Here is a 12198-nt window from a genome sequence, read left to right on the forward strand (position 1 = left end):
GAGTATCCAGGGTTCAGTTGATTCCAATTCCATCTGTGGTTCTTTCGCGCAACTCCAAACCTGAGGTTGACTTTGGAACATCGTCTTTCTTCGGTTCCCACAATATTTGCTCTAGACTAATGAAAAAATGAATGATCATAAATATAATTACTCTGAAGGCCTGAGGATATTTTTGGTACACTTGGAAGGAAGATGGGTTTGAAAGAAAAGCAATTGACGGCTGAGGACTTCAGGTAATTTTCTCTGTTGGAACTTATGGGTACCAAAAATAAATAGCATTTCTCACCCCCTTTTATGTTCTGCACAAATGGAGAAATTTAAGAAAATGAGGAATTTGACATAGATAGGCCAAAATATCACTTTAGTTACTGGTAAGAGTTGGGATTGCTTAGGGCAAGGGCCGAAGAGTTCTGAGCCTAAGAAAAGCTAGACATTACCATACTACCAGTGCAGTGTACAGAACTGGTCTCCACCTGGCCAGTAGGGTGGGACTCCTTGGTGACAGCAGAGGCCACTGGCTCCCGACAGTCACTCTGCTCCAAAGAAGAAAATAATGCTCTAAAGAGTCTTCTCGGTAAGCTCTATGGCATTAGTTTTGTGGGGAGGGAGCATTTCACAAACATATCTGTTCATGGCATTGTTTTTTTGTGTAGTCTGGTGGAACTTATGAAACAAGGAAGTCACTTTGAGAAATGCTGGTATGGGTAATTGAGGTGTCCATCATCTCGAACATTCCATGAGATCGCACAAATACAAGCTGTCTTTGTGAAGTTCTGTAGATTCCTCCCATTGGCAGACGTTATTGAACCCCTATGATATGCCAGGCACCGTGCTAGTCTTTGGGCAGGTAAGGACAGGAGAGAGAAAGACACAAAGACAACGAAGACAAGCCCTGGCTTTCAAAGAACCTAGAACCAAGTGGGATGGAGATGCAGATTCTCAAGCCCTTCTGTAACACAGTTAGCTACGATATTCCAGTGTGATGTGATGAACACCTCTTTTCTTTAGGTCATAGTCTTGATGACTTGAACGAGGAAAAGAAACATTTCTTGAATTAGCTCGTTGGTATGGCCTCGATTCTTAAAATGAAAAGTAACATTAGAAAAAACAAATCCAGTTACTTAGCTGTACAGGGGATTGAACTCTTTAAGGTCTTCAACAGATACAAGAAGTAATAATTACATGGAAACACCAAGTCATGTATGGGTCCAATTTTTGGCAACCCGTGGGCATAAGTAACATGGAGGAATCAAAGGGATCTGAGTTCAAGCCTCAGCGTCACTAATAACTGGCTGTGTGATTTGGGGCAAAGCACTAACTTCTTTTTTTTTTTTTCGAAGGATAATCTGCTTTACTCAAAGTCTAATGCTTTAATTTTTTTTTTATCTTTTATTTTATTTTTATTTTTAGGGAGAGAGAGTGAGAGTGCATGTGAGCAGAGGAGAGAGGCAGAGGGAGAGCAAGAATCTTAAGCAGGCGCCACACTCAGTGCAAATCACTCCACTTCTCCCAGAACTTCGCCTGCCTGTCTGTAGATTGGTGGGAATTTGACAAGAGTCTTCTTCCTCTCAGTTTCCTGAAGGGCATGTAAGAGGAAGGATGTGAGATCCAAGTGTGAACTGTAATATGCTAAAGTGGCTACATTATTGTATGCTTAAGAAGTTTTCTAGGATTCTGGGCGAAGTGTCCACAGTCTTATTTCATACCCTGGATTCTGAAATTTAATACAGTCTGGAAATATACAGATATTAGTATCTCAGCCATGTTTCGTTTTCTCTGCAAAATATTAGGGTAAGGTCTATGATTTTTTTTTAAATGTTTATTTATTTTTGAGAGACAGACGGACAGACACACACACATACACACAACACACAGAATGTGAGTGGAGGAGGGACAGAGAGAGAGAGGGAGACAGAGGTTCTAAAGTGGGCTCTGGGCTGACAGCAGAAAACCTGACGTGGGGCTCGAACTCACTAACTATGAGATCATGACTTGAGCCAAAGTCGGACACTTAACTGACTGAGCCACCCAGTTGCCCCAATCTATGATTTTTTAAAAAATGTTTATTTATTTATTTTGAGAGAGAGAGAGAGAGAGAGAGAGAGAGAGCGCTTCTATGGGGGAAGAGCAGAGAGAGAGGGCGAGAGAATCCCAAGCAGGCTGCGTGCTGTCAGTGAAGAGTCTGACATGGGGCTTGATCCTACAAACCATGAGATCATGCCATGAGCCAAAATCTAGAGTCAGATGCTTAGCCAACTGAACCACCCAGGCACCTCAGATCTATGATTTTTAAGGATATGCCTTTAATATATGGATTATTAAAAAGCATAAGAGAAGATCACACTAAAATCCTATGAGAAGGATCTTTGCTTTATACCCAATTTTGTAAAGTCAGCTTTTCTTTTTTTTTTTTTTTTTTTAATATTTATTTTGAGAGGCGGGGGAGAGACAGAGAACAAGCATGGGTGAAGGAGGGGCAGAGAAAGAGGGAAAGAGAGAATCCCAAGTGGGCTCTGTGCTGTCAGTGTAGAGCCCGACGGGGGGCTCCGCCACGAACCATGAGATCATGACCTGAGCCAAAATCAAGAGTTGGACGCTTAACCGACTGAGCCACCCAGGCCCCTCAAGTCAACTTTTCTTTAAATGTGTCAATAGTAAAAAAACAACCCACCAACTACTAAAAAAAGACTTCTGGAAGGAGAGATATTTTACCTGAAATATCAGCATGAAGAGATTTTTATGGTTGGTTTAAAACCCCCTTAAATTAGGGGGTTGTAATGGAAAGTCTGACGGGCTCAAATAAGGCAGTTCAAAAATACATTCTCAACACTTAACACATACTGTACAAGAAATGTATTTTTAACATACTATATGTTTATTACAGATTAAATACTTAAAAATGGAAAAACAGTCCAAATGTTTCTTAAATATTTGCTTAATATAGTCAGAACACACTGCGAATTGTAACCATGAAGAGTACACTTTAAGTGTTTAACTAACATCAAATGCAGTAAAACGTTTCATTTGAAATGTTAAGCAGGCGATAAAAATGTCACATGAGACAGCAGATTACAGTTTCATCCAAAATTCTTTCTAATTAAGCTGAAACTATGGAGAGTCGTTGGACTAGCTACAAGTCCTGGACTTGTGAATATCACGATCAGATTTGTGCCTTCATCCATTTTCCCTCCAAGAGGACTGTTTAAGAGTATCTGAAACAGATGCCCAAAGATCTTGAAAGAGCAGGATGCGGTCTCCTCTTGGAAGCCATCCCTGACTGTTCTGGAGGGTTCAAGCACATCTCTTTCTGAACCTTGCGTGTCAACTTGCGTTCTTTCGTAACACACTTTTCTCACATTCAGTTGGACAAGAATGCTGACTCTATTGCTACTGTTGTGTGACCTTGGGTAAGCTGCTTAACCTCTCTGTGCCTTACTTTCTTCTCTTATAAAATGGAGATGATTGTAGGACCTACTTCATCTGGTTGGGAGGATGGGCTGAAATGCGTAACGAGCTTAGAACAGGTCCCGGCACGAAGCGGATGTTCAACACGTAACATGTACCCTTTGGTCTAAAATGCGGAATGTGTTTTGACGATAGTAGGTGAATAGTTAGGAAACATTTAGAGCTCCTCCTCCTTTTCAAATACCAAATTTTCAACACATGTGTGGAAATATTGTTCACGTGTTATATATGTTAAGTGTTAATTTTTTTTGAAACAATTAAGTTTTGGGAATATCTGTTTAAAAGTTCAGTTCGTCTCCCCACTGGACTGTCATTTTCATCATGATACCTTCTGCCTATTTCTCTTGGTGCTATGTTTTAGGGACCCAATAATTGTGTACTGAATAAGTGAATGAATGAATGAATGAATGGAGACATCCTCTAAATACATGTTTGTCTAATCTACCTGATTAGGTTCTTTTTTTTTTCCAGTTTCTAGAGCTTCAGAGCTTTCTGATTAAATATTATTAGTTAGATAAACCACTTCTACATTGCAAGAGCTTGCCTTTTGAACCAAAAACGAAACAAAACAAAACAAAACTGCAGTTAATGTGCCCATTAGATAATGTCTCCAGCAAGGCAAATGGAAATGAGCTTTGGCAACTGCAGCAGATATTGTGAAAAGAGCTGTGAGTGAGTTCTGTGACTCTCACCCGTTGCATAAACTCGGTGAACCTTCATTTTCTTATCTGCACAGTGGGAATAATAAAATATGTACTTCACGGGCTAAAGGAATTAGCATTTAGAAAGTACTTTGAACAGTGCCTGGCACATAGCAAGTGTTCACTAAATACAGTTGTCATATTATAATAAGTATGGTAATTACTTCTAATTTTGACAATATATTAAATGCCTCACTACCTAGCGCTGTTACTATCACTTAGTATACTGTAGACGTTCTGTTTTTTGTTCTGGTATGTTTTCACTCTTGTTTTCATTTCTAGCTTCGTCAGTAAGCTCCCGGAAGGATACAGATGCTGTATGTTGGTTCCACTGAAACTTCCAGAGCCCCTCTCCAGGATCCTGACTGGCAGAGCCCCTTACAACATGGTCCGCTTTCCCTGTTTCTACCTGCAGACGAACATTGCCACGGATGGAGGCTGGAACTCTGCCGTAAGTGAGAACAGACACTATGGGCAGCCAGAGTCGCAGCACCGTAGGTTAAAAGAAGCCTCTGAAGATAACTGATCAGAAGGCTCCCTCCTCTTTTTTTTTTGAAAGAAAATACTGGTGGCGACAAAAAGGGAAAATGAAAACGAAACATGTAATTGAGTCCAGCTGTGTCTGCTGCCAGCAGAAGTCCGTCTCTTAGAGTCAGTGTAGCTCAGAGCACTTGGAAATTAATGGGGTGGAATTAGTTTGAAGTTTATGGCAATTTGGCACACAAGTGCTTTGAACGCTAATCTCGAATTTGGAGATGGTTGGCATTGCCTCTGACCTCATCCTTTTATCTCTGCATCTCTAACGGACTCATTACTTTATTTAGAAAATTTTCAGGATTTACCCACATTCTTGATAAATTATCACAGTTCATAATTGAATCCTTTCTTTCCTCAGATTCCTGTGTTGTTGTTGTTGTTGTTGTTGTTGTTTCACTTCAGGAAGGCTTTCTGTGCCTTTATTTCTTTATCCTAAACATGTGAGGTATTTCTAGGACCGTGGGCAAAAAGTCAGTTTCTGGAATCTAGCTAATAACTCCTCCAACTGGACTGCTTTTAAGACAAGGGCAGGAAAGGCAATGGGGGCTTATTGAATTTTAAGGCACTTTACCTAATACACACTTGGCAAAACTAATGAAAGACTTTGGGGAACAATGGAACATAGACACATGTCACAGACTTTAAAAAATTAACAGCTTTATTGAGATATAATTGCATACCGTAGAATTCATCCCTTTAAAGCACACATTCAGTGGTTTTTAGTCTATTCACAGAGTTGTGCAATCATCACCATTGTCTAATTTTAGAGTGTTTTCATCACCCCCAAAGAAACCCCGTGTCCATTAGCAGTCACTCCCTATTCTGTCCCTCCAAGCTCTTGGCAACCACGAATCTATTTTCCATCTCTATGGATTTGCCTATTCTGGACATTTCATGTAAGTGAAATCATCTAATATGCAGCCTTCTGTGTCTGGTTTCCGGCCCTTAGCATGATGTTTTCTCAGTACATCCATGGTCACATGCATCGATAATTCAGTCTTTTTTATCGCTGAATAATATTCTGTTTTGTGGACATACAACATTTTGGTTATCCATTCATCAGTTGATGGGTGTTCCGATTGCTTCCATTTTTAAGACTATTGTGAGTCATGCGCTGTAAACACGGGGGTAAGTTTTTCTGAGGGCTTGCGTTTTAGTTTCTCTTGGGTAAATACCTAGGGGTAGAATTTCTGAGTCATATGTGACAGACCGAATATACAGACAGAAGATGTCCGGATCATACACAAAAACAGCACTCAGACCCATAACCTGCAGCAACTTGCCCACAGATCCATCTCCCTGTCTGCAATAAACAGCCCAGAAAGCCGGAAGTCAGGCTTGCGGAAGCCAGCCTGCCATCTTTAGTAACCCTCCAGGAATCTAAGTAACAACTGCTGTAAAAATTGACCCTAGGTGGTCAGGACTTGATTGGTAACTGACAGCTTCCCTGATTTTTGTTCTGGCTTCCAAGTAGGACCAACCAGAGAAAGCCAAATAGGCGCCCCTAACCAATCACACAGGTGCCCCGCTTCTAATTAGCCTGCCTCTAGCTCCCTCGTGTCGCCAGCTTCCACTCCAGGTGTACCTGCAACCTTCCTTTTTTTTTTTTTCCGTTGTAAAGCTTTCCCACCTTCCTCTGAGTCTCTACCGAGGCACAAGTGGTAGTGGCTGACTCCCTTGCTATAGCTAACTCTGAATAAAAAGCCTTTGGCTTTTCCCATTTGGTTGGTCTTCATTCATTTCCACATATATTAATGCTGTGCTTAGCAGGCATTGCCAGACCGGTTTCCAAAGCGGTTTCCGTGTCACCGATTTTAATTCCCTTTCGTCTTCTGGTTGGTGCAAGCCAGGGGACAGTCGGGAGAACAAACACAGAGCTGAATGCTGGAGCAACTCATTTCACTGTAATGCTGTTTAACTTGGTGGGTAACAGAAAAGGAAGAAGTAGCTTTAAGAAAGTGAGACGTTTGGGGGCGTCTGGGTGGCCCAGTCGGTTAAGTGTCCGACTTCCGGCTCAGATCATGAGCCCAGTTGGTGGGTTTGAGCTCCACATCGGGCTCTGTGCTGACAGCTGGGAGCCTGGAGCCTGATTCGGCTTCTGTGTCTCCCTCTCTCTCTGTCCCTCCCCTACTTGCACTCTGTCTCTCAAAAATGAATAAACATTAAAAAAAAGTGAGACGTTTGGTTTGGGGAGTCAGGGTTGGATCCTTGAGGAGCTTCAGGTAGAGCTGTTTAGGAGTTAGTTGAAAATTTGGTCTTGAATATTCAGGAAAACAGTTCAGTCTGGAGAGAGTCACTCTCTTCTACTTTTTCTTTAAAGTCACATTTGCTTTTCTATTATCCTTTCTTTTGGCCCTCACACCTCTTCTTTCAGATTCTTCCTCATTGTAGGTCATTCTTTCAACCAAGTTTCCCCATCAGGATACCAGCTGCTAAACGTTAATTAACATCATGACAGATGTTTCCAAACTGTCTCCCCCAGTGTATGTCCCTAGATATTTCTGTCCCTACTTTGTAGTATAGATTTGGGTCGTTTTATGTTTACTGATACATCCCAAGTGACGAGGACAGTGCCGGGAACAGGGTAGGTGCTGAACCAATTCTTGTTGGAAGAGGACGCAAGAATTTTTTTATTTGCCTGCGTCAGATAGTAACTCCGAGGTGGTAGCATTGGAATCTAGTGTCCGGTGTCCGCTTATTTGATCCCCAAGGCTGCACATGGTCCTGCGCTGTCTCTAGTTCCCTGTCTCTCTAAAGAGGAGTATATGCCAGATCGGTTTCTCAAGCTGGCGTTCCAAATGCAGCAGCTGGCTTGTCTGTGCCTTCATTGGTGTTTTGCTGCAATAAATTGAGAACTGCTAAGTGCTCAGAGATCATTTTCTTTCCTTTGGGACTTCTCAGATATGCTGAGGCACATTGTGAATCACCAACGGGAATAAGTAAAGTCGTACATTGATCTATACAGTCCTCCCACACCTCAACCCACGGGGTGTGCGTGTGTGTGTGTGTGTGTGTGTGTGTAGCATCTATTAACATCTAAGAATGGAATTTTAGCGTAGATGGTCTTGATTTCTTGAGTTCCTTTGATTGGCTACTTCTAGCCCTATAATTGGTTGACTTGAATTGTGGTAAAAGAACAAATTAAGGTCAAATCTTATTATAGAAAATATGGTTAGAAAAATATTACTATAACAAAGATATTTTAAAGACCTGGCCATAGGCCTAGAGTAATAGGGGCTCGCTGATTTCTTTAGAGTTAAATATGCTGCTACAAATAATTTAGTACAATAAATGCTTTTCTCTTGCCTTATTTTTACAATAGAGGGGGGGAAAGTGGCACCTTGCTGTGTGGTATTGACTCTTCCAAGGAATATTTATTGAAGCCTCCCAAGCACTGCACTACCCTGTGGGGGACATCAGGGGCCGACACAGGACTCCAGCCCCCAGGCATTCGTGATTTGTTGGAGTGATGAGAAGTACGCGGGATCATAGTCGGTGACAGAGCAGGGAATACAGTCCCCTGTGTACCAGATACACGATAAAAAAAAAAAAATTTTAAAGGCCATTTAAGACAATTTATTTATTTTTGAAATGTTTATTTATTTTGAAAGAGAGAGTTGGGGAGGGGGGTGTGGAGGGAGGGGGAGTGGACAGAGGATCCAAAGCAGGCTCCACACGGACAGCAGAGAGCCTGATGCAGGGCTCAAACGCACAAACCGTGAGATCACAACCAGAGCCCAAGTCAAGAGTCCGACACTTAACCGACTAAGCCACCCAGGTGCCCCGCCATTTAAGATAATTTAAAAGATAAGGTAAGATTTTGGGGGCTCAGATCCCAAAGAGTCTAGGCTGTAAGCTTCCTGGGGGCAATGCCAGGGTTGCTGTGTATCCCCCCTGTGCTCTGCCTGGGGTCCTGCACGCAGTGGGTTGGAGGGAGTCAGCGTTGCACAGCCACCACCCCCAACCTCGCTCCCCCTACTCCTGGGTCCGGGACGCTTGGCAGCTAAGCCAGCTTCTGGGCCCCACTTGAGGATGTAGCCTCAGCTTCTGGGCCCTTAACTTTCAACTTGCCACTCTCCTTGCCAGGCCCTGAAGCTGAAAGGAAATGAAGGGTTTCAGCTGTGCAATCACACACAGCAGACCCACAGCTGTCAATGCTGGCTCCACAGCTGTGCCACTTCGCCTTCGTAAACCTCCCTTCCATTGTGATGGAGATATATATGTGATATGTCTCATATCACATATAGTGATCTAACGCATGATATATATGCTATCACATATAAATTATACGTGTCCATTGTGATACACACAAAAACCTGGATTGCGAGTAACTTGTTCTGTGAGTGTTCCACAAGACGAACAAACATTTTGAATAAATTTTAACTTGATAACAAGCCATGTCTTGCAAGACGAGCAGTATGTGACACCCAATGTCATGTGATCACAACGGAGCCAATGGTTCTTGAAATTCGCTTTGATATACGAGTGCTTTGGATTACAAGCACGTTTCTGGAAGGAATTATGCTCACAAACCAAGGTTTTACTGTATATATATATATATATATATATATATATATACACATATATATATACATACATCACAATGGACATATATATAACTTATGTATCTGTAATGCTTCGAAGTTTTATGGCAATGATTACATGAGACAGTGCATGGAAAACCCAAGTCCAGTGCCTGTCAATGAGTGGACATTGCTTCTACTGTTAGGTTAGACTTTGAGGCTCCATAGCTGCTGGGCTCCCTTCTGCTCAGTCTTTTCTTCAGCCCACTGCTGTGGCAGAGCAGAAGTGCGAGCGGGCACCATGGATCACAGCCCTTCTTCCCCTTCTGGCTTTCTGGCCATTCTGACAAACTGGACTTCCACCCACTCTTCCCTGTCTTAGTTCCTTTGCAGTGGCCAGTCAAGATCACAGTGGTCTGCCAGGTGCACGTTACTGCTCTTATATCATGGCAGTACAGATAATTTCTGGTGGCTCTAAGCTTATAACATTTCAACTAATAGTAACCCCAGAGGGAAGAATGTGGTTCTCTGTTTCCTGTCAACTGTCTTGATCTCCTAAAAATACTCTAATTGGCCCAACTTGCCCCCCACGCCCAAGACCAATCACTATTCCCATCTTGACCAATCATAGCTGTACCTCTGATAGCTGGAAAGGTAGAGTCACATGACTGACAGCCACATCAGAATCACACAGAACAAGGAAAAGACAATTCCCCAAAGAAAAACAAGCCAGACCAAAAAAATGGCAGGTTTCCACAATACGAACACCTTATCTTAGTGTCTGCACTGCACTGAACTTTAACGTCTGGATTCCCGGTGATGAGAATGTTCTGAATCCCATCATTGTTGCCATGCTCTTTGAAAATCATGGTTCGCACCTGCTTGGGTGGCCTTGCCAGTTTGCATGTGTATTTATTTGGGAGGAGTTTCCTCCACAGCTATTATAAGATCCGCAAGTATGCCCAGGACCCAGGGTGTTTCAGACACACCACCCTAGAGAACAGAGCTCCAGATGAATCCGTAAAGTCTATGTGCAAGTTTGTTCCTAGGCACTGGGGATGCAATGCTGCATAAGGCAATGCTTAGGGGACTCTCAGAGTGGTGGAATTTTCCCTCCCTGCTGGGCCCCTGGCTGCTGACGTCTAGCCAGCAGGAGACTGGAAGAGAAAGTGGCTTTAGGGAGGCAGAAGGAAATTTACCTCAAAGTTAGAAAGTCCAGTGGGAGTTTGTGGCAAAAGGAGAGAATCAATGAAGCAAATCGAGGGGTGGATTTGGGGGCGGGAGGGGGAGCATCCATATGATGTTGGATCCAAGGATAAGTAAATTCTGGTCTTATTGTCGGAAGACTGGAATAACATACGAAGGGCTCATAGACCACAGGATGTCAGAAGGTCCTTAGACATCACATGGGAGAAGGAATCAAGGTACAAAAAGGTGAACTGACTTACTCAGGGACCACACCAGAATTCTTTCTCCTCTGAGATGCTATACTGGGACCTCCTGGCAAAAGTCCACTGCTCTTTGCTTCTCTTTGCACCCACTGTATCTCTGTGTGGCCACCTCCAGGAGAATGGGTGGATGCAGTGGAGACAAATAGCCCAGGAATGACGAGGGTAGATGTCACCGAGAAGGTGACCAGGAAACCAAGGACTCAATGAGGCTGAACCATCATCTCCTGGCTTCTCCTGCAGCAAACCTTCCCGGGACCTCTCGCATCAGGCAGGAGCCTCTTGAGGCACATTTTCTCCAAGGTACTCTGAGGGAGTTAGAAAGAAACAGCGTGCACTTTTGATAGTCCTGGTCTTGTTCCAAATGAGAACGCCTGCTGTAGAGAAATGCAGATGCCTCCTGCCTATTTGTGCCAAAAAAGTATGCCCCACCTACAAAATTACAGAATTATTAGTTCTTGAAAATGCACTGCTTCTACCCCTTCCATTGAAATTCTATCCAATGCAATTAAAACATCGTGGCAGCCTCCACAAGGGCACAGATGCCCTGGAAAATGATTTTGGGGGTGTTTTCCCTGGCTGTGAATAGTCCGTCAATGTGGAGGCGACCACACACGTGCTTAAAAATGAAAACAGTCCTGATGGTAATGGAGCAATTCAATAATACTAACTTGCATTCTGAGAGCAACTTTGTTTTAAGGTTAGTTTTTGGTTGGGTTGATCATGGGCAGATATAACCTGGGCTTTGTCTCAGCTCTAAGCTTCTTTCTCTTTGTTCACTCTACTCCCCCATTCCTTTCCTCCTCCATTTCTCTCTCTCTCCTTAAGGCCTAAGTGCTGGTGGCTCACAAATAAGCCATTCTGATGGCAGAATAACTGATGTTGTAATAATTCCCCATCCAGGCAGTGTTTCCAAGGAGCTGCCGACTAGGCTGGTGACCTCCCAGTGGTGTCTACACCAAGTCCCATTGGGTTAAGGTTCTATTTTCTTAATAGACTGACCTACTTATCACAGAGCAGTGTGCTATTCCTTAGCTTGGAATTCTGCGCGCCGCCCCCCCCCCCCCCCCCCCCAATCCTCACCAATTATACTCCAACCAATTCTGGCCTTTTTCTCCTTTACTCTGGATTCAGAACCTGAGTGACACCATGGTTTCCTCTCTATCCATTCAGACCCTTCCCATTGACCACGGCCCAATGCATTCTCTGTGTTCTCCTCCTGGACTCCTTTCTGACATTTCTGAAATTCCTCACCATCTATTACGCGCTGCTCCAGACTATTACCGGGTTTGTTTTACGAAGTTAGAAAGTGTGCCTTACTTCCAACCGAGTATAAGATCCTGAGTCAGGGACAGCTTATATGGCTTGATACACTTCTTACTTTTGTCCTATGCACAGTAGGTGCTCCATGGCCATTTGTTGATTTATGGATTTTCGTGACCTTAAACCCTCACCTAAATAAGCAAAGCTTTTTGAAAACAAATTTAGGCCCACATGGGTTTGTATGACTTGATGAAAAATGCA

Source organism: Prionailurus bengalensis, chromosome B1 (assembly GCF_016509475.1).
Source record: "Prionailurus bengalensis isolate Pbe53 chromosome B1, Fcat_Pben_1.1_paternal_pri, whole genome shotgun sequence".
Classification (NCBI taxonomy): domain Eukaryota; kingdom Metazoa; phylum Chordata; class Mammalia; order Carnivora; family Felidae; genus Prionailurus; species Prionailurus bengalensis.